This window comes from Nuphar pumila, chromosome 12, assembly GCF_984573655.1.
Source record: "Nuphar pumila chromosome 12, dmNupPumi1.hap1.1, whole genome shotgun sequence".
Taxonomy (NCBI): Eukaryota; Viridiplantae; Streptophyta; class Magnoliopsida; order Nymphaeales; family Nymphaeaceae; genus Nuphar; species Nuphar pumila.
Window position 1 is genome coordinate 26952918 of NC_143260.1, and position 7761 is coordinate 26960678.

Here is a 7761-nt window from a genome sequence, read left to right on the forward strand (position 1 = left end):
CTAAATAATAAATAACTAAGCCAAAATCGAATATTAAACCTACTGTAAATTAAATCTAAACTAAATCTACCTAATCTAAACTAAAATAACACGAATAGTAAAATTTTGATCCAACTATATGCACTGATTTAACTAAAACAAGACTATTGTTCACAAAAATCAAGAAAATCGGCAAATACCAATTTAATCTATTTTTATTTTTCTAAAAACGTGAATCTAAAAATATAAAAACTAGAATTAATCAGATCTTAGACTCAATACATTAAATTAACTAATAAAAATAAAAGACTAATCACAACACAAACACGATTTCGTAAAATACATCTAGCCAACTAGCCTTTTCTGCTAGGGTTTTGACCGAAAATGACTCAAGACTCAACAAAAACGCCGTCAAGAAAGTGATCAGACCCTAGAATCTGATTCTAGACACAAAATACTATAAAATATCCCAAACCTAAAACAAAACAAAAAACAAAAATGGTCAAGACCCGTGTTCTTTAAAAAACAAGAGGTTAAAGACTGAAAAGTAAAGAAGGGGAGGAAGGCGCACCTCAAGGGCTACCCGACGAATGTGGGGGTAGAAAGGAGCAGACTTGTACTTTGGTTTTTATGCCACGAACATTCTTTTTGTTGCCCGAATTCATTTTTTGCTACAGTACATTGGAGACCGAGTTAACAAAGAGGGAGATCGGTGGTGGAACAAAAGAGATCGGTCGGTTGCAGGGGGGTATTTCTCGGCCATCGATTGTGAAGGCAGATGGTAGTTTGCACCAAATTTGAGTTGAAAGTCTCCAACCATGGGTACCTGCAGCAAAAACGAAACCAAACAAAGAAAAGAAACACATAATACAACAGAGGGAAAGAAAGCTAGAGATCGCAGGCGAGTGAGAACAGGAGGAAAGAAGAAGAAATATAGAAAGCAAAAGGGAAGCAACGGGATGGAAAAGGTGGCATGAGACCCTAGGAAAAGACCATTGCAGTAACGCTTAACATCCTCTATATGTAGAAAAATGTTTTAGAAAATTAAAAATCAAGGCCTATTTTAGACTATTTATAAAACAGTACCTAAACTATCTATATTTGCTAAAAACTACAGTGCACAACTTTTAGAGGGGCTTTTTGGATATTCTTTTCAAATGTGGATCTTAGACTTTGGTTCAGATTGCCATGTGAATCATATTTGAACTCCAGTTATACGATTTTGGATTGGGTGTGGATCCACTTCGAATTGGTACAGATTCAATTTTCCAGAAAACACTCTAATTTACTTGTTTTAACTCCGATTTTGGTGAAATTCAAATTGTAGCTCCTTCGCACCTACAACAACATAAACACATGTACTTAAGCTATAAAGGTTCACATAAATGCATGACTTTATGATAATATAATATGCATTATCAAATGCCCTCATGCTTATTTGTTTGCTAATCCCCGAGCAAACTAAATATAGACTACTCTGCTAAGAAGTTATAAATAAATAATGCATGAATTCAAGAGCAAATAATATACAAATCATAACTCACTTTTGTAGGAATCACGACTGTATTTGGCATATGCAACAAGCCCTTTAAATATCGAGGTTACCCAAATGGACGAGTAAGGTCTCGTGATGGTTTGTGGTGATGCTACCCACAAACATCTGTGTCATGCATAAGTAAGAATTCTTTTTCAAAAAGTAATAGGTAATTAATTAATTATTTTATATAATTACATTCTCATAACATATTTAGAGTTTACATGCCTCCACAATACAAATTTTTTTCCTTTTATTTTTCCATAATTTTGTAATTATTTATGCTTCTTCCTCAAAAAATCAAGTACAATCATGCTATTGCCCATTTATCATCACTTGTATATTTTTTGCATATTTTTTTCATAATTATTTATAAGCAATGAACTTTTATTAAGCTCTTATTTTTATTTTTTTTAATTCAAATTTACACTTTTTTTAGCACTATTTTAATTTTTAGGCTTTCCTGACCCATGTAGGGAACTTTGGGTCAGTGACTCCTAGTCCAGATGACCTTAGGGCACCAGATACAAAGTATCCCTCAGACTTAATTGCTCAAGTCATTAGACCTTAGATTTTCATAGTTACGTATAGTCCTCTTCGTGTCATGTGCAATGTCTACATCTCTTCGGCTCTCTACTAAGTCCATGTAACATGCCTTTAGGCTTGTTTTTTTTTTTCTTTAATTGAAATCAAATGCAACCCTGTAAGACAATGCATAAATATGAGCTAAAAACAGGTTGTTAATGCTAATTTTGCACAATATCATGCATACAAACTGTATAAAATCATGAATAAATTATGCATGATCAAATTCCCTCATGCTTATCATTTGCTAGTACTCGAGCAAACTTGCCCTTAACAAAAGCAAAGTAAAACATGCAAATCAATAACCTAACTCTCTTTTATAGGAATCATAGTTGCATTTAGCATATACAACAAGCCCTTTAAACCGTTGGGTTCCCCCAGTGGACGAGTAAGGTCTTGTGGGGGTTTGCAGTGATGCTACCCACAAACATCACTGTCATGTATATATAATAATTCTTTTAAAAAAACATTAGGCAATTAAGAGATTATATAAAACCTAATATTTTCTTGATAATTAAATTAAAAATATGAAGGAGTATTGGTGTGATTATGACTATAATTGCATTCTTGATTTTTTTTATTTTCTTAATTTTGATTAATTATGAACCTTTGTCTCAAGTTATGAAGATTATTTCAAGAATAATTAAAAAAGATAAAATATGTGGACTAAACAAGAAAATAAATGATTTATATATTTTGTATACTATGAAATTTGAATTTGGATATAATCTCATTGGATTAGACCCATAGCGTTAGACGCTCTAAACAATATCATTATTGTTTCAACAAAAATTTTGGCTAATCAGTGGCTCACCTATTTAATTGAAGTTGACATTGTCATTCCTCATTTCAAGAGCATCTTAATCGACTATCTACATGCCCAAATTGGTGTTGATTTGAGCATTTTATGATCGACCAAAATTCATGCCTAATTATAAGTAAAAAAGTAACGCTTTTTGACATTGACTAAATTTCAAGGGCTATTAAAAAAGTAAGAGTCTTATCGCTTTTTGACATTGCCCAAATTTGTATGTGTATGATTAAATCTAAGACCACTACGATGATCTACATTTCAAGAGCTATTAAAACAACTATTTAAACATCCAATTTTGTTGAGTCTATGGGTCTGTAGAGCTTTCGGAAGGCTACCATATCACTAGAGCCCAAGCCAGGGTAAGAAGTCCCTACTTATCTTTTATAGCTCAAGTCATTTCAAAATTTAATGAATTAGGTCTCATAAAAAAAAATTAATAAAAAATTAATAAATATTTACTTTTTATACTAGAGATAAGACTCTTACCTAAGCCCATCTATAAATAGAGGCCCTCATGAGAAGGATTAATAAGGTTAGTTCTCTTTCTTTATCTTTTGTTTTTTGTTTTTTCTCTCCTCCAAAATATTTAAGAGGTCTGAAAAACTCTTGTGCAACCACTAAACCTACAATTATTCGATTGATAGCGGTGGAATAGAAGTTGGATCACTCGTTTCCCCAATTCAACCTTAAAAATCTATCGTTTGATAGGTAAGATTTACGTAGTCGATATTTTTACACACTTAGAGCATGCATGATTTAACTATTATGTTTTCAGCAACATATGATCATGTTCTTGATCAGTTCTACATGTTTTCTTGGTTGAAAAAATCCTTTTTTGGGTTCGAAAAAGATAAATTATGATTTTCCCTAAAAATGATTTTTGAGAAACAAGCATAATTAGGGTTTCATTGTATTTACGTATTAGATTCAATCATAATGTGATTTTTCTGGTTTTATTCATGTATTAACTCATATTAAGTCTGATCAAATCGAAAATATTGAGATTCTAAATGTTTTATGATCTTAAAGAAGGGCTTTTACAAAAACTTTTTCTAAGAAACCAAAATCTGTGTTGTCTGACATTTTATTTCTGACCAGTCTAAAAAATAAATCGATATATTTATAAATAATAGTTCAAAAAATCCAAAGAAAATCACCACAATGCTTTACACATTTGGATCTTAAATTTAGAATCTAGTTTCATCTATTTTAGATATGTATTGATAAAGATATGCCCATTTTAACAGAGTCTTAATTTTTTGCTCCGATTATAGGATGATTTTGACCCATCTGTGATCAAAGATGTAAACGCCTTTGAAAAATGACTCCAAATATTTTATAAAAATTTTGGGTGAATTCTAACACATAATAATAGGACGTGTAAAAAGGTTTTTGTAAAAAGCGTTGTAAACAAATTTCAAGAAATCTGTTAATCTAATAAAAATATTAAAGATTACCGATTCTCGATCAAAACAGGGTTCAGTAAAAGATTTTTAATTATTTTTATATGCATTATTTTTTAGATAAGTTTATTGGATTGTGTTCTTGAGAGTACAGATAACTATGATAAAAATATCATGAATTTATATGAGCTCTGTTATTCTTGACAAAATTTATAAAAATGGATCAACAGATATCCAAATTTATCCTAAAAACTTATGCTTGTATTTGATTAGTAACATGTTAGAGATATAGGAGTTTAATATATTTCTGACATGTATTGCACATTATTAGTGGTTATTAATCATATTGCAATAAGAAAAGTATTTGACATGTGAAAAGATCTGAATAAAGGTTTATGTAAGTTGTATGTGTAAGATATGACTCAATTTACATTATTTTGCAAATAAATTATCTTGATTGGTTCTAAAGGCATACTTAAATGAAATATGATTTGTTTACAAGTTTTTACAACATGATTTGAGATAAGTTATGTGTATTCATCTTGTAAGCATGATGTGTGACGTTAAATTCTTAACTGAATTGCAAATGTAAATTATACGCACACACCACACGTAGTTGTAGATATTTAAGGGTGCTATGACTGCCTATATGTTTAACTAATTTAAGTGCAGGACATACTAAAATGCGGTACTTATGCTATGTATCAAACTTGTTATAAGCAAGTAGGGGTGGCAATCGGGTCGGGTCGATGGGTTGGGAGGTCAGCATACCTCAACACGAACCCGACCCGTTTATTAAATAGGGCGGCTGTGGCAAACACGAACCCGACCCATTTATTAAACGGGTAACCCGACACGACATAGTTAACCCATTTAATAAACGGGTCGGGTAAACGGTTTGGCGGGTTAGCGGGTTGGGTTCAGGTAAATGGGTAAACGGGTCAGATTCAAGTAAACGGGTTGGCGGGTCGGGTAAACGGGTTGACCCGCCTGCCAAACCCATTTATTAAACGGGTCAGCCGAGTTGGCGGGTTGGCATACCCCTAACATGAACCTGACCCGTTTAATAAACGGGTTAGGTGGGTCGACCCATTTACGACATGAACCTGTTTAAGCCAAACCCGAACCCGACTAAGAAGCGGGTTGGCGGGTCGTGTCAGATTTTGCCACCCCTATAAGCAAGTATGCATTGAATGCAATGCAATGAGAAATGTATATCGGGTAAACACCCGTAGTAAGTATACGTAATGCAAATGCATCACACAATAAATTTTTTATTGTATGTAATACCTTGATGCTCACATACTTCACTTAGTTGTGGATATCTAGGACTCTTGTGATTATAGTTTGTAGTTTATGTTTGTCATGATTGTAGTTAGCATAATATGAAGTGTATTTATTGCAGGTACACCTGTGTGTAGGTTTGAGTGCCCGTGCACTTATGAATGTGTAATATGTACAAAATGTGTGTCATCGTACATTGGTTTGGGTGTACTATGTTGTTTTGTATGTTTGTATAAATTTGATACATGGTGCACATATAACTACTATTAGTGTGTCATATGTTGGTCAATGAGATTTGATCTACCTTTCTTACATAATTATATCTAAGGTGATATGTCAATTCATGTGGTGAAAAATGTATATATGACTTTCATCTTGTGTGCATAACTTGAACTACGTAAAAGTTACATATGTTGAGATTTAGTGGCTTCGTATTATGAATTGTGCATGTTCACGTATGCATGCATAGAACTCGTGTTTTGTTTACGCATGCTTCGATGTTCAATTTATAAAAATACAATATTCCTTCTGATGATGATTGATGTGTAGGATAATATTATTCTGTATGATATGATTAAATGCCACATGATGTGAAATTATGAATGCATATGATAAATGTTTAAGTTAAATAGTGAACTATGGTTTGTGGAATCTTATTTGGTTAAATGTGTGATTTTATGATTTTAATATCATATGAAGTAATGTATGATGTGATGCTTATTGATTGTATACATACTTGTGTCTGTGTTGGTGGCTATCGACCCTGAAAGTGGTCAATTGTATTTATGCATATATGATAATAGTTTTCACTAAATATGGTACCCGTTGATGAATTGTTTTCAAAGGGTTCACTGTGAGGGTGTGTATGACCAGATCGAGTAATTCGGCTATAATGGTAAGTCTCTATGAAGAAGTGCATTGTCCAAGAGCAGGTAGCCTGCAAAGATGGTATATTTCTGCAAGAAAGTGTGTTATACAAGACCAAGCAGACTATCTGTCTAGAGCAGTAACTCCTTGTGAGGTTATACATTTCCCAGACCAGGCGATCCAGCATGAATCTTGTGAATATTTAAATAATTAAATGAAATGTTATGATAAATTGTGATGATCTTCTGAGTTAGTGGAGATTGCAAATTATGAATATATAGATTTAGTTTTCCTGTTATAGCATGATTATATGTTGAACTCATATGTGAGAATTAGATCCTTATTGATTTCAGATCTTTATATGAAGTTATGATTGTGATGTTTATGTTAGCGTATAGGTGAATGACACATCACACCTGCAAATAACTAGGTTGACTTATTAGGTGAATGACATATCACCCCTACATAGTTTTTGTTGTAAATGATTACATTATGATTGTCTGAGTGAATATATCACACCTATGTATTATGATAGATGTGTATCATAAATATCTAACTGATTTACTCATAAAGTATATGTGTGTGTTTTACACTGGGATGGTCATATATGATTTGACCTATTGTTTACAAGAATTATGAATGCATATGAAAATGATGCAATGATCTAAATGTCTTAGAGGTATATATATATTATATATTTATGTGATAACTTGTATGTCTTGAATGTGTATGGATTACGCTTTCAAAAAGTGACTGGTCATGATCATCGTATGGTGTGGCATCACTCTTTTGATTATAATTCTATCAAAACAACCACTCTTAGCTTCTGTCCTTAAGGGGTTACGACTCAGGGGGCTTCTTGAGCAGAAAAAATACACGGCATAATAAACATCTGAGTTGTCAACCTATTTTGGGTTGGTCTACGTCATACCTAGGTAGACTAGGTAATCAAGATGAAACATAAAATACTTGCTCACATTACTTTACTGAACTTTGTTTTACTTTACTTTATGTTAGTGCAAATTATTCTTGTTTTATGAAATTTGATAAATTCATGCTCATTGATATATATCTTGTTCTCATCCAGAGTTAATGTGATAATGCTTAAGGCTGTTATTCCACACTTGCTTATGAATTTTGAATTCATGAATAGCTTATATAAATTTTATATCTACCTTGTTGATAGTTGATGCTACTAGAACTTTCCAAAGTCTCATTCTTTCAAAATAAAATGATTTTTAGGAGATATGTGAAGCTGGAGTGGGTATAAAAGGCTAGAGGGGGTTGTGCACACT